This window comes from Phalangium opilio, unplaced genomic scaffold (assembly GCF_054372755.1).
Source record: "Phalangium opilio isolate 3A_F unplaced genomic scaffold, DU_Popi_V2 ptg001170l_1, whole genome shotgun sequence".
Taxonomy (NCBI): Eukaryota; Metazoa; Arthropoda; class Arachnida; order Opiliones; family Phalangiidae; genus Phalangium; species Phalangium opilio.
In genome coordinates this window covers 6,855,144-6,878,555 of record NW_028324255.1, presented here as the reverse complement: position 1 = coordinate 6,878,555, position 23,412 = coordinate 6,855,144, and the positions used below count along the sequence as shown (strand labels likewise).

At 44.7% G+C, this 23,412-nt stretch overlaps 7 non-coding genes across 7 annotated transcripts; 4 read left to right on the top strand and 3 right to left on the bottom strand.

The window, feature by feature from the left end:
- The first annotated feature begins 3,448 nt into the window (after positions 1–3,448).
- TRNAY-GUA (transfer RNA tyrosine (anticodon GUA)) lies at positions 3,449–3,521 on the top strand. The gene has a single exon. It is a non-coding gene; the product is annotated as a tRNA-Tyr (tRNA).
- Positions 3,522–4,919: 1,398 nt separating this feature from the next.
- On the top strand, positions 4,920–4,992 carry TRNAY-GUA (transfer RNA tyrosine (anticodon GUA)). Its single transcript has one exon. It is a non-coding gene; the product is annotated as a tRNA-Tyr (tRNA).
- A 1,399-nt stretch (positions 4,993–6,391) lies between these two features.
- Positions 6,392–6,464, top strand: TRNAY-GUA (transfer RNA tyrosine (anticodon GUA)). Its single transcript has one exon. It is a non-coding gene; the product is annotated as a tRNA-Tyr (tRNA).
- Positions 6,465–10,511: 4,047 nt separating this feature from the next.
- TRNAY-GUA (transfer RNA tyrosine (anticodon GUA)) lies at positions 10,512–10,584 on the top strand. Its single transcript has one exon. It is a non-coding gene; the product is annotated as a tRNA-Tyr (tRNA).
- A 6,423-nt stretch (positions 10,585–17,007) lies between these two features.
- Positions 17,008–17,080, bottom strand: TRNAH-GUG (transfer RNA histidin (anticodon GUG)). The gene has a single exon. It is a non-coding gene; the product is annotated as a tRNA-His (tRNA).
- Positions 17,081–17,301: 221 nt separating this feature from the next.
- TRNAH-GUG (transfer RNA histidin (anticodon GUG)) lies at positions 17,302–17,374 on the bottom strand. The gene has a single exon. It is a non-coding gene; the product is annotated as a tRNA-His (tRNA).
- A 221-nt stretch (positions 17,375–17,595) lies between these two features.
- Positions 17,596–17,668, bottom strand: TRNAH-GUG (transfer RNA histidin (anticodon GUG)). Its single transcript has one exon. It is a non-coding gene; the product is annotated as a tRNA-His (tRNA).
- Between the last annotated feature and the right edge of the window lie 5,744 nt (positions 17,669–23,412).

The following is a 23,412-nucleotide window of genomic DNA, read 5'->3' as shown; positions in this document are numbered from 1 at the left end:
CGTTCGGCTGTTAACCGAAAGGTTGGTGGTTCGAGCCCAACCGGGAGAGGTGTTGTAGGGTCTCAGATGTTACGTAATAAGTCATAACTTATCCACAATACCTGACAACCATTTAATTTCTGAGCTTCCGTGGCTCAATGGTTAGCGCGTTCGGCTGTTAACCAATAGGTTGGTGGTTCTAGCCCATCCGGGAGCGGTGTTGTGAGGTCTCAGATGTAACGTAAAATGTCAGAGTTTTTCCACAACACCTGACGAACATTTAATTTTTGGGCTTCCGTGGCGCAATGATTAGCGCGTGCAGCTGTTAATCGAAAGGTTGAAGGTTCGAGCCCACCCGGGAGAGGTGTTGTGGGGTCTCAGATGTTGCGTAAAAAGTCAAAACTTTTCCACAATACGTGACAACCATTTAATTTCTGAGCTTCCGTGGCTCAATGGTTAGCGCGTTCGGCTGTTAACCAATAGGTTGGTGGTTCGAGCCCATCCGGGAGCGGTGTTGTGAGGTCTCAGATGTGACGTAAAAAGTCAAGGTTTTTACACAATACCTGACGAGCATTTAATTTTTGGGCTTCCGTGGCGCAATGGTTAGCGCGTTCAGCTGTTAATCGAAAGGTTGGTGGTTCGAGCCCAACCGAGAGAGGTGTTGTAGGGTCTCAGATGTAACGTAATAAGTCATAACATATCCACAATACCTGACAACCATTTAATTTCTGAGCTTCCGTGGCTCAATGGTTAGCGCGTTCGGCTGTTAACCAATAGGTTGGTGGTTCGAGCCCATCCGGGAGCGGTGTTGTGAGGTCTCAGATGTGACGTAAAAAGTCAAGGTTTTTACACAATACCTGACGAGCATTTAATTTTTGGGCTTCCGTGGCGCAATGGTTAGCGCGTTTAGCTTTTAACCAATAGGGTGGTGGTTCGAGCCCACCCGGGAGCGGTGTTGTGGGATCTTAAATGTAACGTAGAAAGACAAAGTTTTTCCACAATACCTGACGACCATTTATTTTTTGGGCTTCCTTGGCGCAATGGTTAGCGCGTTCGGCTGTTAACCGAAAGGTTGGTGGTTCGAGCCCAACCGAGAGAGGTGTTGTGAGGTCTCAGATGTGACGTAAAAGTCAAGGTTTTTACACAATACCTGACGAGCATTTAACTTTTGGGCTTCCGTGGCGCAATGGTTAGCGCGTTCGGCTGTTAACCAATAGGTTGGTGGTTCGAGCCCATCCGGGAGCGGTGTTGTGAGGTCTCAGATGTAACGTAAAAAGTCAAGGTTTTTTCCACAACACCTGACGAACATTTAATTTTTGGGCTTCCGTGGCGCAATGATTAGCGCGTTCAGCTGTTAATCGAAAGGTTGCAGGTTCGAGCCCACCCGGGAGAGGTGTTGTGGGGTCTCAGATGTAGCGTAAAAAGTCAAAACTTTTCCACAATACGTGACAACCATTTAATTTCTGAGCTTCCGTGGCTCAATGGTTAGCGCGTTCGGCTGTTAACCAATAGGTTGGTGGTTCGAGCCCATCCGGGAGCGGTGTTGTGAGGTCTCAGATGTGACGTAAAAAGTCAAGGTTTTTACACAATACCTGACGAGCATTTAATTTTTGGGCTTCCGTGGCGCAATGGTTAGCTCGTTCAGCTGTTAACCAATAGGTTGGTGGTTTGAGCCCACCCGGGAGCGGTGTTGTGGGATCTCAAATGTAACGTAGAAAAACAAAGTTTTTCCACAATACCTGACGACCATTTTGTTTTTGGGCTTCCGTGGCGCAATGGTTAGCGCGTTCGGTTGTTAACCAATAGGTTGGTGGTTCGAGCCCACCCGGGAGGGGTGATGTGGAATCTCAAATGTAACGTAGAAAGCCAAAGTTTTTCCACAATACCTGACAACCATTTAATTTCTGAGCTTCCGTGGCTCAATGGTTAGCGCGTTCGGCTGTTAACCAATAGGTTGGTGGTTCTAGCCCATCCGGGAGCGGTGTTGTGAGGTCTCAGATGTAACGTAAAATGTCAGAGTTTTTCCACAACACCTGACGAACATTTAATTTTTGGGCTTCCGTGGCGCAATGATTAGCGCGTGCAGCTGTTAATCGAAAGGTTGAAGGTTCGAGCCCACCCGGGAGAGGTGTTGTGGGGTCTCAGATGTTGCGTAAAAAGTCAAAACTTTTCCACAATACGTGACAACCATTTAATTTCTGAGCTTCCGTGGCTCAATGGTTAGCGCGTTCGGCTGTTAACCGATAGGTTGGTGGTTCGAGCCCATCCGGGAGCGGTGTTGTGACGTCCTAGATGTGACGTAAAAAGTCAAGGTTTTTCCACAATACCTGAAGAACATTTAATTTTTGGGCTTCCGTGGCGCAATGGTTAGCGCGTTGGGCTGTTAACCAATGGGTTGGTGGTTCGAGCCCATCCGGGAGCGGTGTTGTGAGGTCTCAGATGTAACGTAAAAAGTCAAGGTTTTTTCCACAACACCTGACGAACATTTAATTTTTGGGCTTCCGTGGCGCAATGATTATCGCGTTCAGCTGTTAATCGAAAGGTTGAAGGTTCGAGCCCACCCGGGAGAGGTGTTGTGGGGTCTCAGATGTAGCCTAGTAAAGATAAACCAGAAAAATAGGCATACAAGATCATTAGATCTATTAGATTTACCTAAATGTAACACCTCAAAAAAATTCACGTCTATCTTTTATTCGGGAATAAAATTATATAACACAATATCACCAGAAATTCAAGCCAAACCGAATTTATTTAGATTTAAAAAGACTATAAAATCACTAATATTGGAAAAAAATAACAAAACCTTTACTTTTTTATTTAATTTATTTTTATAAAGCCACCTTTGGCATAACCCATTGTTAAATTTTTTATGTTATACCATGCCATTGTTTAATTTCAAGTGGATATAACATATATACATTAAGTTTTTTCACGAATCTTTAACATTATTTATTATAAGACACCATTGTTAAATCTATTTTTATTTGATTAAATTAAAATTGTTATATTAAATTAAACAGATAGGCACGGGGCTTACAAGTCACAATGTGACTTAGCCCCGTGGTATACTGTATCTGTAATGCAAATAAAATAAACATTTTGAATTGAATTGAATTGAATTGAGCGTAAAAAGTCAAAACTTTTCCACAATACGTGACAACCATTTAATTTCTGAGCTTGCGTGGCTCAATGGTTAGCGCGTTCGGCTGTTAACCAATAGGTTGGTGGTTCGAGCCCATCCGGGAGCGGTGTTGTGGGATCTCAAATGTAACGTAGAAAACCAAAGTTTTTCCACAATACCTGACGACCATTTAGTTTTTGGGCTTCCTTGGCGCAATGGTTAGCGCGTTTGGTTGTTAACCAATAGGTTGGTGGTTCGAGCCCAACCGGGAGAGGTGTTGTAGGGTCTCAGATGTAACGTAATAAGTCATAACTTATCCACAATACCTGACGACCATTTAATTTTTGGGCTTCCGTGGCGCAATGGTTAGCGCGTTCGGCTGTAAACCAATAGGTTGGTGGTTCGAGCCCATCCGGGAGCGGTGTTGTGACGTCTCAGATGTGACGTAAAAAGTCAAGGTTTTTTCTACAACACCTGACGACCATTTAATTTTTGGGCTTCCGTGGCGAAATGGTTAGCGCGTTCGGCTGTTAACCAATAGGTTGGTGGTTCGAGCCCATCCGGGAGCGGTGTTGTGAGGTCTCAGATGTAACGTAAAATGTCAGAGTTTTTCCACAATACCTGACGAACATTTAATTTTTGAGCTTCCGTGGCGTAATGATTAGCGCGTTCAGCTGTTAATCGAAAGGTTGAAGGTTCGGGCCCACCCGGGAGAGGTGTTGTGGGGTCTCAGATGTAACGTAATAAGTCATAACTTATCCACAATACCTGACAACCATTTAATTTCTGAGCTTCCGTGGCTCAATGGTTAGCGCGTTCGGCTGTTAACCAATAGGTTGGTGGTTCGAGCCCATCCGGGAGCGGTGTTGTGAGGTCTCAGATGTAACGTAAAATGTCAGAGTTTTTCCACAACACCTGACGAACATTTAATTTTTGGGCTTCCGTGGCGCAATGATTAGCGCGTACAGCTGTTAATCGAAAGGTTGAAGGTTCGAGCCCCCCCGGGAGAGGTGTTGTGGGGTCTGAGATGTTGCGTAAAAAGTCAAAACTTTTCCACAATACGTGACAACCATTTAATTTCTGAGCTTCCGTGGCTCAATGGTTAGCGCGTTCGGCTGTTAACCGATAGGTTTGTGGTTCGAGCCCATCCGGGAGCGGTGTTGTGACGTCTCAGATGTGACGTAAAAAGTCAAGGTTTTTCCACAATACCTGAAGACCATTTAATTTTTGGGCTTCCGTGGCGCAATGGTTAGCGCGTTGGGTGGTTAACCAATAGGTTGGTGGTTCGAGCCCATCCGTGAGCGGTGTTGTGGGATCTCAAATGTAACGTAGAAAACCAAAGTTTTTCCACAATACCTGACGACCATTTTGTTTTTGGGCTTCCGTGGCGCAATGGTTAGCGCGTTCGGTTGTTAACCAATAGGTAGGTGGTTCGAGCCCACCCGGGAGGGGTGATGTGGAATCTCAAATGTAACGTAGAAAGCCAAAGTTTTTCCACAACACCTGACGAACATTTAATTTTTGGGCTTCCGTGGCGCAATGATTAGCGCGTACAGCTGTTAATCGAAAGGTTGAAGGTTCGAGCCCACCCGGGAGAGGTGTTGTGGGGTCTCAGATGTTGCGTAAAAAGTCAAAACTTTTCCACAATACGTGACAACCATTTAATTTCTGAGCTTCCGTGGCTCACTGGTTAGCGCGTTCGGCTGTTAACCGATAGGTTGGTGGTTCGAGCCCAACCGGGAGAGGTGTTGTAGGGTCTCAGATGTAACGTAATAAGTCATAACTTATCCACAATACCTGACGACCATTTAATTTTTGGGCTTCCGTGGCGCAATGGTTAGCGCGTTCGGCTGTAAACCAATAGGTTGGTGGTTCGAGCCCATCCGGGAGCGGTGTTGTGACGTCTCAGATGTGACGTAAAAAGTCAAGGTTTTTTCTACAACACCTGACGACCATTTAATTTTTGGGCTTCCGTGGCGAAATGGTTAGCGCGTTCGGCTGTTAACCAATAGGTTGGTGGTTCGAGCCCATCCGGGAGCGGTGTTGTGAGGTCTCAGATGTAACGTAAAATGTCAGAGTTTTTCCACAATACCTGACGACCATTTATTTTTTGGGCTTCCTTGGCGCAATGGTTAGCGCGTTCGGCTGTTAACCGAAAGGTTGGTGGTTCGAGCCCAACCGGGAGAGGTGTTGTAGGGTCTCAGATATTACGTAATAAGTCATAACTTATCCACAATACCTGACAACCATTTAATTTCTGAGCTTCCGTGGCTCAATGGTTAGCGCGTTCGGCTGTTAACCAATAGGTTGGTGGTTCGAGCCCATCCGGGAGCGGTGTTGTGAGGTCTCAGATGTAACGTAAAATGTCAGAGTTTTTCCACAACACCTGACGAACATTTAATTTTTGGGCTTCCGTGGCGCAATGATTAGCGCGTACAGCTGTTAATCGAAAGGTTGAAGGTTCGAGCCCACCCGGGAGAGGTGTTGTGGGGTCTCAGATGTTGCGTAAAAAGTCAAAACTTTTCCACAATACGTGACAACCATTTAATTTCTGAGCTTCCGTGGCTCAATGGTTAGCGCGTTCGGCTGTTAACCGATAGGTTGGTGGTTCGAGCCCATCCGGGAGCGGTGTTGTGACGTCTTAGATGTGACGTAAAAAGTCAAGGTTTTTCCACAATACCTGAAGAACATTTAATTTTTGGGCTACCGTGGCGCAATGGTTAGCGCGTTGGGCTGTTAACCAATAGGTTGGTGGTTCGAGCCCATCCGGGAGCGGTGTTGTGAGGTCTCAGATGTAACGTAAAAAGGCAAGGTTTTTTCCACAACACCTGACGAACATTTAATTTTTGGGCTTCCGTGGCGCAATGATTATCGCGTTCAGCTGTTAATCGAAAGGTTGAAGGTTCGAGCCCACCCGGGAGAGGTGTTGTGGGGTCTCAGATGTAGCGTAAAAAGTCAAAACTTTTCCACAATACGTGACAACCATTTAATTTCTGAGCTTGCGTGGCTCAATGGTTAGCGCGTTCGGCTGTTAACCAATAGGTTGGTGGTTCAAGCCCATCCGGGAGCGGTGTTGTGGGATCTCAAATGTAACGTAGAAAACCAAAGTTTTTCCACAATACCTGACGACTATTTAGTTTTTGGGCTTCCTTGGCGCAATGGTTAGCGCGTTTGGTTGTTAACCAATAGGTTGGTGGTTCGAGCCCAACCGGGAGAGGTGTTGTAGGGTCTCAGATGTAACGTAATAAGTCATAACTTATCCACAATACCTGACGACCATTTAATTTTTGGGCTTCCGTGGCGCAATGGTTAGCGCGTTCGGCTGTAAACCAATAGGTTGGTGGTTCGAGCCCATCCGGGAGCGGTGTTGTGACGTCTCAGATGTGACGTAAAAAGTCAAGGTTTTTTCTACAACACCTGACGACCATTTAATTTTTGGGCTTCCCTGGCGCAATGGTTAGCGCGTTCGGCTGTTAACCAATAAGTTGGTGGTTCGAGCCCATCCGGGAGCGGTGTTGTGAGGTCTCAGATGTAACGTAAAATGTCAGAGTTTTTCCACAATACCTGACGAACATTTAATTTTTGAGCTTCCGTGGCGCAATGATTAGCGCGTTCAGCTGTTAATCGAAAAGTTGAAGGTTCGGGCCCACCCGGGAGAGGTGTTGTGGGGTCTCAGATGTAACGTAATAAGTCATAACTTATCCACAATACCTGACAACCATTTAATTTCTGAGCTTCCGTGGCTCAATGGTTAGCGCGTTCGGCTGTTAACCAATAGGTTGGTGGTTCGAGCTCATCCGGGAGCGGTGTTGTGAGGTCTCAGATGTAACGTAAAATGTCAGAGTTTTTCCACAACACCTGACGAACATTTAATTTTTGGGCTTCCGTGGCGCAATGATTAGCGCGTACAGCTGTTAATCGAAAGGTTGAAGGTTCGAGCCCACCCGGGAGAGGTGTTGTGGGGTCTCAGATGTTGCGTAAAAAGTCAAAACTTTTCCACAATACGTGACAACCATTTAATTTCTGAGCTTCCGTGGCTCAATGGTTAGCGCGTTCGGCTGTTAACCAATAGGTTGGTGGTTCGAGCCCATCCGGGAAAGGTGTTGTGAGGTCTCAGATGTGACGTAAAAAGTCAAGGTTTTTACACAATACCTGACGAGCATTTTACTTTTGGGCTTCCGTGGCTCAATGGTTAGCGCGTTCGGCTGTTAACCAATAGGTTGGTGGTTCGAGCCCATCCGGGAGCGGTGTTGTGACGTCTCAGATGTGACGTAAAAAGTCAAGGTTTTTTCCACAACACCTGACGACCATTTAATTTTTGGGCTTCCGTGGCGCAATGGTTAGCGCGTTCGGCTGTTAACCAATAGGTTGGTGGTTCGAGCCCATCCGGGAGCGGTGTTGTGAGGTCTCAGATGTAACGTAAAATGTCAGAGTTTTTCCACAATACCTGACGAACATTTAATTTTTGAGCTTCCGTGGCGCAATGATTAGCGCGTTCAGCTGTTAATCGAAAGGTTGAAGGTTCGAGCCCACCCGGGAGAGGTGTTGTGGGGTCTCAGATGTAGCGTAAAAAGTCAAAACTTTTCCACAATACGTGACAACCATTTAATTTCTGAGCTTCCGTGGCTCAATGGTTAGCGCGTTCGGCTGTTAACCAATAGGTTGGTGGCTCGAGCTCATCCGGGAGCGGTGTTGTGAGGTCTCAGATGTGACGTAAAAAGTCAAGATTTTTACACAATACCTGACGAGCATTTAATTTTTGGGCTTCCGTGGCGCAATGGTTAGCGCGTTCAGCTGTTAACCAATAGGTTGGTGGTTTGAGCCCACCCGGGAGCGGTGTTGTGGGATCTCAAATGTAACGTAGAAAACCAAAGTTTTTCCACAATACCTGACGACCATTTAGTTTTTGGGCTTCCGTGGCGCAATGGTTAGCGCGTTCGGTTGTTAACCAATAGGTTGGTGGTTCGAGCCCTCCCAGGAGGGGTGATGTGGGATCTCAAATGTAACGTAGAAAGCCAAAGTTTTTCCACAATACCTGACGACCATTTATTTTTTGGGCTTCCTTGGCGCAATGGTTAGCGCGTTCGGCTGTTAACCGAAAGGTTGGTGGTTCGACCCCAACCGGGAGAGGTGTTGTAGGGTCTCAGATGTTACGTAATAAGTCATAACTTATCCACAATACCTGACAACCATTTAATTTCTGAGCTTCCGTGGCTCAATGGTTAGCGCGTTCGGCTGTTAACCAATAGGTTGGTGGTTCGAGCCCACCCGGGAGAGGTGTTGTGGGGTCTCAGATGTTGCGTAAAAAGTCAAAACTTTTCCACAATACGTGACAACCATTTAATTTCTGAGCTTCCGTGGCTCAATGGTTAGCGCGTTCGGCTGTTAACCGATAGGTTGGTGGTTCGAGCCCATCCGGTAGCGGTGTTGTGACGTCTCAGATGTGACGTAAAAAGTCAAGGTTTTTCCACAATACCTGAAGACCATTTAATTTTTGGGCTTCCGTGGCGCAATGGTTAGCGCGTTGGGCGGTTAACCAATAGGTTGGTGGTTCGAGCCCATCCGGGAGCAGTGTTGTGAGGTCTCAGATGTAACGTAAAAAGTCAAGGTTTTTTCCACAACACCTGACGAACATTTAATTTTTGGGCTTCCGTGGCGCAATGATTAGCGCGTTCAGCTGTTAATCGAAAGGTTGATGGTTCGATTCCACCCGGGAGAGGTGTTGTGGGGTCTCAGATGTAGCGTAAAAAGTCAAAACTTTTCCACAATACGTGACAACCATTTAATTTCTGAGCTTCCGTGGCTCAATGGTTAGCGCGTTCGGCTGTTAACCAATAGGTTGGTGGTTCGAGCCCATCCGGGAGCGGTGTTGTGAGGTCTCAGATGTGACGTAAAAAGTCAAGATTTTTACACAATACCTGACGAGCATTTAATTTTTGGGCTTCCGTGGCGCAATGGTTAGCGCGTTCGGCTGTTAACCAATAGGTTGGTGGTTCGAGCCCCTCCGGGAGCGGTGTTGTGAGGTCTCAGATGTAACGTAAAATGTCAGAGTTTTTCCACAATACATGACGAACATTTAATTTTTGAGCTTCCGTGGCGCAATGATTAGCGCGTTCAGCTGTTAATCGAAAGGTTGAAGGTTCGAGCCCACCCGGGAGAGGTGTTGTGGGGTCTCAGATGTAGCGTAAAAAGTCAAAGTTTTCCACAATACGTGACAACCATTTAATTTCTGAGCTTCCGTGGCTCAATGGTTAGCGCGTTCGGCTGTTAACCAATAGGTTGTTGGTTCGAGCCCATCCGGGAGCGGTGTTGTGAGGTCTCAGATGTAACGTAAAATGTCAGAGTTTTTCCACAACACCTGACGAACATTTAATTTTTGGGCTTCCGTGGCGCAATGATTAGCGCGTACAGCTGTTAATCGAAAGGTTGAAGGTTCGAGCCCACCCGGGAGAGGTGTTGTGGGGTCTCAGATGTTGCGTAAAAAGTCAAAACTTTTCCACAATACGTGACAACCATTTAATTTCTGAGCTTCCGTGGCTCAATGGTTAGCGCGTTCGGCTGTTAACCGATAGGTTGGTGGTTCGAGCCCATCCGGGAGCGATGTTGTGACGTCTCTGATGTGACGTAAAAAGTCAAGGTTTTTCCACAATACCTGAAGACCATTTAATTTTTGGGCTTCCGTGGCGCAATGGTTAGCGCGTTGGGCTGTTAACCAATAGGTTGGTGGTTCGAGCCCATCCGGGAGCGGTGTTGTGAGGTCTCAGATGTAACGTAAAAAGTCAAAGTTTTTTCCACAACACCTGACGAGCATTTAATTTTTGGGCTTCCGTGGCGCAATGATTAGCGCGTTCAGCTGTTAATCGAAAGGCTGAAGGTTCGAGCCCACCCGGGAGAGGTGTTGTGGGGTCTCAGATGTAGCGTAAAAAGTCAAAACTTTTCCACAATACGTGACAACCATTTAATTTCTGAGCTTCCGTGGCTCAATGGTTAGCGCGTTCGGCTGTTAACCAATAGGTTGGTGGTTCGAGCCCATCCGGGAAAGGTGTTGTGAGGTCTCAGATGTGACGTAAAAAATCAAATTTTTTACACAATACCTGACGAGCATTTATCTTTTGGGCTTCCGTGGCTCAATGGTTAGCGCGTTCGGCTGTTAACCAATAGGTTGGTGGTTCGAGCCCATCCGGGAGCGGTGTTGTGACGTCTCAGATGTGACGTAAAAAGTCAAGGTTTTTTCCACAACACCTGACGACCATTTATTTTTTGGGCTTTCTTGGCGCAATGGTTAGCGCGTTCGGCTGTTAACCGAAAGGTTGGTGGTTCGCGCCCAACCGGGAGAGGTGTTGTAGGGTCTCAGATGTAACGTAATAAGTCATAACTTATCCACAATACCTGACGACCATTTAATTTTTGGGCTTCCGTGGCGCAATGGTTAGCGCGTTCGGCTGTAAACCAATAGGTTGGTGGTTCGAGCCCATCCGGGAGCGGTGTTGTCAGGTCTCAGATGTGACGTAAAAAGTCAAGGTTTTTCCACAATACCTGACGAACATTTAATTTTTGGGCTTCCTTGGCGCAATGGTTAGCGCGTTCGACTGTTAACCGAAAGGTTGGTGGTTCGAGCCCAACCGGGAGAGGTGTTGTAGGGTCTCAGATGTAACGTAATAAGTCATAACTCAGTGCCGTCTTATCCATTGGGCCCGTTGGGCACTGGCCCAGGGGCCCCTTAAGAACAGGGGCCCCATAATTGTCAAATAATACTCATTTTACATTTCTTGTCAGAAGAAAACCACTAGAAAATATAAACTATTTTCCATCGGTCATTCAGTCTTTTCAATGAAAAATTTGGCCTTCGAACTTGAAAAATGTAAAACTAAAAATCTGAGACCTATAAGATAGTCACCCATTGCCTAGGCTTTTATGTTATCCCTCCTCCCCATGGCCTCACTTCACAACCGCACATCGGCTTATTTATTTAGTTTGAAACCTTCACTTTAAATCAGACTCAGTCTAAACTGTCACTTTGCCCATGCGCAGAGAGAAAACCTGGAATTTTCTCGCTCATTCTCGCTGTTAGGTGGCATGTGGATGTGGGGTACAAGTCTATTTCTTTCCCTGCTGAAAGTAGACAACTCTGTTTAAAATATAATGCCTATTATGAATAAAATTATGGCTGAGATGTTAGACAAATTATAAATAGAGATTATTAGTGATCAAATCAAAAATGAAACATAATACTTTGAGCGGTGCCCAGAAGATAAAACGAGCTGCGCAGGAGAAAGAGAAAGCTGACAAACTTCGCAAGGTAACATCATGAGAAGTGCTGAGCCTGGTAAAATTACTCTTTCAACAATATCACCGAAGCCCTCAACGACTACCACAGTTCCAACCGACATTGCAGTGGAGTCATCACTTGTTCCTACAACTGATCGAAATGAGGATATTCCACCAGTGGAAGTGCCTAAATGTGAAACGAAACCATCTTCCTTCCAGGAAACAGATGTAGGCTATGGGTAATCGGCAATCCTAACACAGTTGAATGCTGGATTCGAAATGGGCCGACATCTTGTCAGAACCATGAAAAGACCTTTCCAAGATACGCCGAGTGTATAAAGAGGATGGAGATAGCATTAGAATTCCAAGACAAGATATTTGCCAAAAAATGTGTTCAAACGGGAATTACGTAATGGCGATCCAAAAAATGATCGACTTCGATCCAATTCTAAAGGAATTTTCAAGGAAGAAAGTGCACAAATGTTTCTAGCTTTGCGTTCACTATTAAATTTGTAGACTTTCGTTTGAAGGAAATAATAAATATTTTTATTTCTCGATTAATTTGATTTGTATAGGGGATTAGGGGGCCCAATATACTGCACTGCCCAGGGGCCCATATAGCACCAAAGACGGCCCTGTCATAACTTATCCACAATACCTGACAACCATTTAATTTCTGAGCTTCCGTGGCTCAATGGTTAGCGCGTTCGGCTGTTAACCAATAGGTTGGTGGTTCGAGCCCATCCGGAAGCGGTGTTGTGAGGTCTCAGATGTGACGTAAAAAGTCAAGGTTTTTACACAATACCTGACGAGCATTTAATTTTTGGGCTTCCGTGGCGCAACCACCAACCTATTGGTTAACAGCCGAACGCGCTAACCATTGAGCCACGGAAGCCCAAAAATTAAATGTTCGTCAGGTATTGTGGAAAAACTCTGACATTTTACGTTACATCTGAGACCTCACAACACCGCTCCCGGATGGGCTCAAACCACCAACCTATTGGTTAACAGCCGAACGCGCTAACCTTTGAGCCACGGAAGCTCAGAAATTAAATGGTTGTCAGGTATTGTGGATAAGTTATGACTTTTTACGTTACATCTGAGACCCTACAACACCTCTTCCGGTTGGGCTCGAACCACCAACCTTTCGCTTAACAGCCGAACGCGCTAACCATTGCGCCAAGGAAGCCCAAAAATTTTAAGGGTCGTCAGGTATTGTGGCAAAACTTTGGCTTTCTACGTTACATTTGAGATCCCACACCACCGCTCCCGGGTGGGCTCGAACCACCAACCTATTGGTTAACAGCCGAACGCGCTAACCATTGAGCCACGGAAGCTCAGAAATTAAATGGTTGTCACGTATTGTGGATAAGTTTTGACTTTTTACGTTACATCTGAGACCTCACAACACCGCTCCCGGATGGGCTCGAACCACCAACCTATTGGTTAACAGCCGAACGCGCTAACCATTGCGCCACGGAAGCCCAAAAATTAAATGGTCGTCAGGTGTTGTGGAAAAAACCTTGACTCTTTACGTCACATCTGAGACGTCACAACACCGCTCCCGGATGGGCTCGAACCACACACCTGTTGGTTAACAACCGAACGCGCTAACCTTTGAGCCACGGAAGCTCAGAAATTAAATGGTTGTCAGGTATTGTGGATAAGTTTGACTTTTTACGTTACATCTGAGACCCTACAACACCTCTTCCGGTTGGGCTCGAACCACCAACCTTTCGGTTAACAGCCGAACGCGCTAACCATTGCGCCAAGGAAGCCCAAAAATTTAATGGTCGTCAGGTATTGTGGCAAAACTTTGGCTTTCTACGTTACATTTGAGATCCCACACCACCGCTCCCGGGTGGGCTCGAACCACCAACCTATTGGTTAACAGCCGAACGCGCTAACCATTGCGCCACGGAAGTCCAAAAATTAAATGGTCGTCAGGTATTGTGGAAAAACTTTGGCTTTCTACGTTACGTTTGAGATCCCACAACGCCGCTCCCGGGTGGGCTCGAACCACCAACCTATTGGTTAACAGCCGAACGCGCTAACCATTGCGCCACGGAAGCCGAAATGTTAAATGCTCGTCAGGTATTGTGTCAAAACCTTGACTTTTTACGTCACATCTGAGACCTCACAACACCGCTCCCGGATGGGCTCGAACCACCAACCTATTGGTTAACATCCGAACGCGCTAACCATTGAGCCACGGAAGCTCAGAAATTAAATGGTTGTCAGGTGTTGTGGAAAAACTTTGGCTTTCTACGTTACATTTGAGATCACACAACACCGCTCCCGGGTGGGCTCGAACCACCAACCTATTGGTTAACAGCCGAACGCGCTAACCATTGCGCCAAGGAAGCCCAAAATTTAAATGCTCGTCAGGTATTGTGTAAAAACCTTGACTTTTTACGTCACATCTGAGACCTCACAACACCGCTCCCGGATGGGCTCGAACCACCAACCTATTGCTTAACAGCCGAACGCGCTAACCATTGCGCCACGAAAGCCCAAAACCTAAATGCTCGTCAGGTATTGTGCAAAAAACTTGACTTTTTACGTCACATCTGAGACCTCACAACACCGCTCCCGGATGGGCTCGAACCACCAACCTATTGGTTAACAGCCGAACGCGCTAACCATTGCGCCACGGAAGCCCAAAAATTAAATGCTCGTCAGGTATTGTGTAAAAACCTTGACTTTTTACGTCACATCTGAGACCTCACAACACCGCTCCCGGTTGGGCTCGAACCACCAACCTATTGGTTAACAGCTGAACGCGCTAACCATTGCGCCACGGAAGCCCAAAAATTAAATGCTCGTCAGGTATTGTGTAAAAACCTTCACTTTTTACGTCACATCTGAGACCTCACAACACCGCTCCCGGATGGGCTCGAACCACCAATCTATTGGTTAACAGCCGAACGCGCTAACCATTGAGCCACGGAAGCTCAGAAATTAAATGGTTGTCAGGTATTGTGGATAAGTTATGACTAATTAAAGCAAAAAGTATAAAAATAATGGTTTCAGTGAACATATGTTGTTAAAAATCGAGGTGCATTTTTATTTATTGTTCAATCGAGATGAAATCACTTTTAATGAGTTTTTTATAGGGAATTAAGCTGAATTCGGTCAAACATTTCTCCAGAATAAAATGCATTCAAAAGTGTACCGAAAAAATCGCATGTTTTTCTTCTTCAAGATACAAAATCCGTGAGTACGATTTCTTATTGAAAATTGAATTTTAACAGTTTTTTGAATGAATATCGTTACATTGCTTGAATTAAAGCAAAAAGTATAAAAATAATGGTTTCAGTGAATATATTTGAAAATAGTGAAGAAATACTCAAAATATGCTTCTTTGGCCGTGAAACGTCGATTTTGAAAATGTTATTAAAAATCGAGGTACATTTTTAATTATTGTTCAATCGAGATGAAATCACTTTTAATGAGTGTTTTATAGGGAATTAAGCTGAATTCGGTCAAACATTTCTCCAGAAAAAAATGCATTTAAAAATGTACCGAAAAAATCGCATGTTTTTTTTCTTCAAGATACAAAATCCGTGACATCGATTTCTTATTTAAAATTGAATTTTAACAGTTTATTGAATGAATATCGTTACATTTGCTTGAATTAACGCAAAAATTACAAAAATAATGGTTTCAGTGGTTATATTTGAAAATAGAGAACAAATACTCAAAATGTTTTTCTCAGGCCGAGTTACGTCGATTTTGAGAATGTTATTAAAAATCGAGGTACATTTTTATTTATTGTTCAATCGAGATGAAATCACTTTTAATGAGTGTTTTATAGGGAATTAAGCTGAATTCGGTCAAAAATTTCTCCAGAAAAAAATGCATTCAAAAAATTACCGAAAAAATCGCAGGTTTTTCTTCTTCAAGACACAAAATCCGTGAATACGATTTCTTATTGAAAATTGAATTTTAACAGTTTTTTGAATGAATATCGTTACATTGCTTGAATTAAAGCAAAAAGTATTAAAATAATGGTTTCAATGAATATATTTGAAAATAGTGAAGAAATACTCAAAGTATGCTTCTTTGGCCGTGAAACGTCGATTTTGAAAATGTTGTTAAAAATCGAGGTAAATTTTTAATTATTGTTCAATCGAGATGAAATCACTTTCAATGAGTGTTTTATAGGGAATTAAGCTGAATTCGGTCAAACATTTCTCCAAAAAAAATGCATTCAAAAGTGTACCGAAAAAATCGCATGTTTTTCTTCTTCAAGATACAAAATCCGTGACAACGATTTCTTATTGAAAAATTGAATTTTAACAGTTTTTTGATTGAATATCGTTACATTTGCTTGAATTAAAGCAAAATGTATAAAAATAATGGTTTCAGTGAACATATTTGAAAATAGTGAAGAAATACTCAAAGTATGCTTCTTTGGCCGTGAAACATCGATTTTGAAATTGTTTGAGATCCCACATCACCGCTCCCGGGTGGGCTCAAACCACCAACCTATTGGTTAACAGCCGAACGCGCTAACCATTGAGCCACGGAAGCTCAGAAATTAAATGGTTGTCAGGTATTGTGGATAAGTTATGACTTATTACGTTACATCTGAGACCCTACAACACCTCTCCCGGTTGGGCGCGAACCACCAACCTTTCGGTTAACAGCCGAACGCGCTAACCATTGCGCCAAGGAAGCCCAAAAAATAAATGGTCGTCAGGTATTGTGGAAAAACATTGGCTTTCTACGTTACATTTGAGATCCCACATCACCCCTCCCGGGTGGGCTCGAACCACCAACCTATTGGTTAACAACCGAACGCGCTAACCATTGCGCCACGGAAGCCCAAAAACTAAATGGTCGTCAGGTATTGTGGAAAAACTTTGGTTTTCTACGTTACATGTGAGATCCCACAACACCGCTCCCGGGTGGGCTCAAACCACCAACCTATTGGTTAACAGCTGAACGCGCTAACCATTGCGCCACGGAAGCCCAAAAATTAAATGCTCGTCAGGTATTGTGTAAAAACCTTGAATTTTTACGTCACATCTGAGACCTCACAACACCGCTCCCGGATGGGCTCGAACCACCAACCTATTGGTTAACAGCCGAACGCGCTAACCATTGCGCCACGGAAGCCCAAAAGTTAAATGCTCGTTAGGTATTGTGTAAAAACCTTGACTTTTTACGTCACATCTGAGACCTCACAACACCGCTCCCGGATGGGCTCGAACCACCAACCTATTGGTTAACAGCCGAACGCGCTAACCATTGCGCCACGGAAGCCCAAAAGTTAAATGCTCGTCAGGTATTATGTAAAAACCTTGACTTTTTACGTCACATCTGAGACCTCACAACACCGCTCCCGGATGGGGTCGAATCACCAACCTATTGGTTAACAGCCGAACGCGCTAACTATTGCGCCACGGAAGCCCAAAAATTAAATGCTCGTCAGGTATTGTGGAAAAACTTTGGCTTTCTACGTTACATTTGAGATCACACAACACCGCTCCCGGATGGGCTCGAACCACCAACCTATTGGTTAACAGCCGAACGCGCTAACCATTGATCCACGGAAGCTCAGAAATTAAATGGTTGTCAGGTATTGTGGAAAAACTTTGGCTTTCTACGTTACATTTGAGACCCCACAACACCTTTCCCGGGTGGGCTCGAACCACCAACCTATTGGTTCACAGCCGAACGCGCTAACCATTGCGCCACGGAAGACCAAAAATTAAATGGTCGTCATTTATTGTGCAAAAACTTTGGCTTTCTACGTTACATTAGAGATCCCACAACACCGCTCCCGGATGGGCTCGAACCACCAACCTATTGGTTAACATCCGAACGCGCTAACCATTGCGCCACGGAAGCCCAAAAGTTAAATGCTCGTCAGGTATTGTGTAAAAACCTTGACTTTTTACGTCAAATCTGAGACCTCACAACACCGCTCCCGGATGGGGTCGAACCACCAACCTATTGGTTCACAGCTGAACGCGCTAACCATTGCGCCACGGAAGCCCAAAAATTAAATGCTCGTCAGGTATTGTGTAAAAACCTTGACTTTTTACGTCACATCTGAGACCTCACAACACCGCTCCCGGATGGGCTCGAACCACCAACCTATTGGTTAACATCCGAACGCGCTAACCATTGCGCCACGGAAGCCCAAAAGTTAAATGCTCGTCAGGTATTGTGTAAAAACCTTGACTTTTTACGTCAAATCTGAGACCTCACAACACCGCTCCCGGATGGGGTCGAACCACCAACCTATTGGTTCACAGCCGAACGCGCTAACCATTGCGCCACGGAAGCCCAAAAATTAAATGGTCGTCATTTATTGTGCAAAAACTTTGGCTTTCTACGTTACATTAGAGATCCCACAACACCGCTCCCGGATGGGCTCGAACCACCAACCTAATGGTTAACAGCCGAACGTGCTAACCATTGCGCCACGGAAGCCCAAAAATTAAATGGTCGTCAGGTATTGTGGAAAAACTTTGGCTTTCTACGTTACATTTGAGATCACACAACACCGCTCCCGGGTGGGCTCGAACCACCAACCTATTGGTTAACAGCCGAACGCGCTAACCATTGCGCCACGGAAGCCAAGAAATTAAAAGGTTGTCAGGTATTGTGGAAAAGTTTTGACTTTTCACGCTACGTCTGAGACCCCACAACACCTCTCTCGGGTGGGCTCGAACCACCAACCTTTTGAATAACAGCTGAGCGCGCTAACCATTGCGCCACGGAAGCCCAAAAATTAAATGTTCGTCAGGTATTGTGGAAAAACTCTGACATTTTACGTTACATCTGAGACGTCACAACACCGCTCCAGGGAGGGCTCAAACAACCAGTCTTCTGAATTGCAGCTGAACGCGCTAACCATTGCGCCACGGAAGCCCTTAAATTAAATGGTCGTCAGGTATTGTGGAAAAACCTTTACTTTTTACGTTACATCTGAGACCTCACAACACCGCTCCCAGATGGGCTCGAACCACCAACCTTTCAGTCGGTTAACAGCCGAACGCGCTAACCATTGCGCCACGGAAGCCCAAATATTAAATGGTCGTCAGGTATTGTGGAAAAACCTTGACTTCTTACGTCACATCTGAGACCTCACAACACCGCTCCCGGGTGGGCTCGAACCTTCAACCTTTTGTCAGGTACGCCACAAGAAATAATGAAGAGATTCCCTGATGTTTTTGACACGGTAGGAAAACTCCCGGGACAACATCACATGAAACTTCGCCCGGATGCGATCCCAACAAGAACACCAGCCCGCAAAATCCCGATCCAACTGATTCCACGGGTTGAAGCCGAAATACAACGCATGGTCGCTGCTCAGGTCATAGTTCCTGTCACCGAACACACAGAATGGCTTCATCCAATGGTAGTGGTTCCCAAACCAGGCAATGACATCCGCATTTGTTTGGATCCGCGCAATTTGAACAAGGCACTATTAAGAGAACACTATCCCATGCCAACATCCCAACAAATCTTCTCTGAGTTATCTGACGCCTAATTTTTCACCGCATTGGATGCCAAATCGGCCTTTTGGCAAATCGAACTTACACCAGAGAGCTCTCGAATGTGCACCTTTGCAACGCCATTTGGAAATTTCCGATTCACGCGTCTACCCTACGGGATATCCACTGCTTCTGAATACTGCCAAAGGATAATGAATTCTATATTTGGCGATATACCTCGAACACGAATTGCCACAGACGACTTCCTTATACACGGTTCAAACGAAGCAGAACACAACAAAATCCTATATACAGTATTGGAACGGGCGCAAAGAAAAGGACTGATGTTTAATTCCAAAAAGATCCAACTAGCCGTTACCCGCATCAAATATCTCGGTCATATCATATCTCCCAAGGGCGTCGAAACTGATCCGGAGAAGGTTGGAGCGATCAGAGAACTACCACCACCAGCGGACAAACCGGCACTACTAAGATTTCTGGGCATGGTTAACTTCATGGCAAATTATATTTCTGGATATTCCGAACGAACTGCTCCCCTACGGCCTCTTCTCAAGCAAGACACAGTATTTCGATGGGACGAAACCCACCAAGACGCTTATGACGACTTGAAACAAGCCATCACTTAAGCGCCAGTGTTAACATTTTACAATCCCAAACTACATAACACTGTATCCGTCGACGCTAGTCAACATGGAATTGGTGCCGTACTTCTGCAGCAAGGCAAACCTATTGAATACGCGTCGATGACCTTTACATCCGCACAAACGCGCTACGCTCAAATTGAAAAGGAGCTGCTCGCCATATTATATGCATGCGAACACTTTCATTATTATGTGGCAGCCGCCCCACTAACAGTGCAGACAGACCACAAGCCGCTGCTTGCCATTATCCGGAAGCCGTTCCATCTTCTCTCTCCAAGGCTCCAGCGCCTAACATTGCGGTTGGCGCGGTATGACCCGACATTAATTTATGTTCCTGGTACCAAGCTTTTCATCGCTGACGCCCTCTCGAGAGTACCACAACCCAACTGCACAATGACAACGGACTTTTTGGAAGGTCCCGCTGCAACAATATATACTCTGACCACTCTTTCCGATGACCGACTCCGCAAGTTCCAACACGCAACAAATCAAGATCCTGACCTGCAACAGATTCAAAGCTACGTGGAAAATGGCTGGCCCTTGCATCACAAGTCAATCCGTCTTCCTGGCGTAAGGGCATTCTGGGCACTACAGGAGGAAATACACTCACAGAACGGACTCCTATACAGAGGCGATCGTCTGTTGGTTCCGGCAATATTACAAGGAGACACTATGAAGCAGATACACGCCATACATCAAGGTGTTACAGCTTGTCTCGCAAAAGCCAAAATGAATGTATACTGGCCGACAATGACTGCCGACATTACCAGATTTATAGCAAATTGCCCCGTTTGCAAGGAAAGAGAACGCGCAAACACTGCGATGCCTTTACATCCCTTGACAATTCCACCACATCCATGGCACACGGTCTCGTCTGATCTGTTCAAATTCCGCTCTAAAAACTATATTCTTCTGATTGACCACTTTTCGAAATATGTAGAAGCCCAAGAATTGACAACTACGAATGCTGAAGCTGTCATCAAGTTCCTAACACCAAATTTTGCCCGCCATGGCATTCCAAGACGTTTTCAGTCGGACAATGGACCACCCTACTCCTCATACATGTTTACGAAATTTCTCGAAAAATGGGGCGTGGAACAAATCACATCGAGTCCTTATCACCCGCAAAGTAATGGATTAGCAGAGCGCATGGTCCAAACGCTAAAGAGCTACCTAGCTAAATCGCAACCTGAAGGCAAAGACCTCAATCAAATCTTGCTAGAATACCGGACGACTCCATTGGAAAATCTTCTCACACCTGCAGAAATGCTAATGGGGAGAAAACTTCGTAGTCCCATCACAATGAATGACGCATCACTCAACCCGAATTTTCCGACACAAGAAATCATATCTGGACTACAACACAGACAGTTCACCATGCAAAGACATGCTGACACAAAACCGCATAGAAATCTACGTCCACTCGAGATAGGGGAGAAAGTCTGGTTCTTCTTAGAAACCAGCAATAATACTCCAAAAAGCTACCTCCCCAGATTCCTACATCATAGAAACGGAACAAAATCAAATTTTCCGGCGATCAAGAATTCACCTTCGCCCTCAAATTCAACGAAAACCCGACAATAAAAATAAGCCAGAAATTCCGAGAAGGATTAACGCACAAAGGTTTCAAAACAACTCATGTGCGAACCTCCTTGAAGAAGCTTTCAACAAAACCCCTAAAGTGGCTCATTATGCGTACAAACCTGTCGCTGTGACAGAGACGACGTCTCCGAGATCTTCCAGTGCATTGACAGATCACTCCCAGCGATCATCTATCCTACCTAATCTTCCTGATATCCATGAATTAGATGCTAACCACACATCGTGAACCCATCAAGACAATCCCTGCAAGTGACGTCAACACGTGATGAAACCGGGCCAAGGATGATCCCACAACAAACTGCTCTAATAAAATCTCGACCACCAACCGTACCACCTTTCCCACAAACAATTGTCAAGACACCCACTTCATCGTATGGACGACCATTGAAAACCCCGGCGTGGTTCTCACCTGCATAGACCGTATATAAAAAAAAAAAGCTTGTTGTATAATGTAAAAAACTATGTTAGTTAAAAAAATATTTTATCTATTGGCATAAGATAAAACAAGAGTGAAACCGAGTCTTCCTTATCGGTAGATATATTTCAAGGAAGCACTTCTCTTAAGATCAGCTACCATGTAACAACGCGTACTTTTTATCGTGACAAATAAATCTTTTATTATGCACAAACGTTTATTAAGATAATCAAATAGAAAACTACAACAATTATAAAAAAAACTTCGCGGTTTCGAACCTGTGGCCTTCCGGGAGTGAGGCGGATGCGATAACCGCAACACTAAAGATATGTTATTATTTTTAATCGAAAGAACAGGGTCAAGTAATTAAGCAATACGTGAACAAACAAACCCCTCCATAGAAAATGCATTAGACTATACTTTGCAGGCTCGTACCTCTGTGTCTACTGTAGATACGGGGATGTCCTTTGAGTATGTTATAGTCCAATTTTTCCCCCATCTAACCATACTAAAAACATTGAGCTACGACAAACAGGGGCCGAGTAATTAAGCTAAACGTAAACAAACAACCCGTCCATAGGAAATGCATTAGACTATACTTTGCAGGCCCATAACTCTGTGTCTACTAGAGATACGGGGATGTCCTTAGGATATGTTATAGTCCAAATTGTCCCCCATCTAACCATACTAAAAACATTGAGCTACGACAAACAGGGGCCGAGATATTAAGCAAAATGTTCGTCAACTTTGGTATCGTCTCACTTATTTTTATTATGTTACTTATGATTTTTGCACTAAACTTTGGAGGCTCATAACTCTTGTTCTACAAGAGATACTGGGATCTCGTTTGGATATGTTATAGTACTCTTTGCTCCCCATACAAGGATACTTTAAACTTGAGGCTACCGCAATATCGTCGTCAATTTACTTTTTGTCTCACTTATTGTTAGAAGGTTACTTTTGATTTTTGAAAATAAACTTTGCAGGCTCGTAACTCTGTTTCTACTGGAGATACGAGGATGTCCTTTGAGTATGTTATAGACCAATTTGTCCCCCATCTAGCCATACTAAGAATTAGGGCTACGACAAACAGTAGTCGAGTAATTAAGCCAATCGTAAACAAACAAACCCCTCCATAGGAAATATATTAGACTAAATTCTGGAGGCTCGTAACTCTGGTTCTACCAGAGATACGGGGATGTAAATAATGTGACCTTGACACAAATGTTCGGATAATTATAAAGGTCTTTGCATGTTCCAAGCAAAAAAACAAAACTTCGCGGTTTCGAACATGTGGCCTTCCGGGAGTGAGGCGGATGCGATAACCGCTACACTAAAGATATGTTATTATTTTTAATCGAAAGAACAGGGTCAAGTAATTAAGCAATACGTTAACAAACAAACCCCTCCATAGAAAATGCATTAGACTATATTTTGCAGGCCCATAACTCTGTGTCTACTAGAGATATCGGGATGTCCTTAGGATATGTTATAGTCCAATTTGTCCCCCATCTAAACATCCTAAAAACATTGAGCTACGACAAACAGGGGCCGAGTAATTAAGCTAAACGTAAACAAACAACCCCTCCATAGGAAATGCATTAGACTATACTTTGCAGGCCCATTACTCTGTGTCTACTAGAGATACGGGGATGTCCTTAGGATATGTTATAGTCCAATTTGTCCCCCATCTAACCATACTAAAAACTTTGGGCTACGACAAACAGGGGCCGAGTAATTAAGCTAAACGTAAACAAACAACCCCTCCATAGGAAATGCATTAGACTATACTTTGCAGGCTCGTAACTCTGTTTCTACTGGAGATACGGGGATGTCCTTTGAGAATGTTTTAGTCCAATTTGTCCCCCATCTAACTATACTAAAAACATTGAGCTACGACAAACAGGGGCC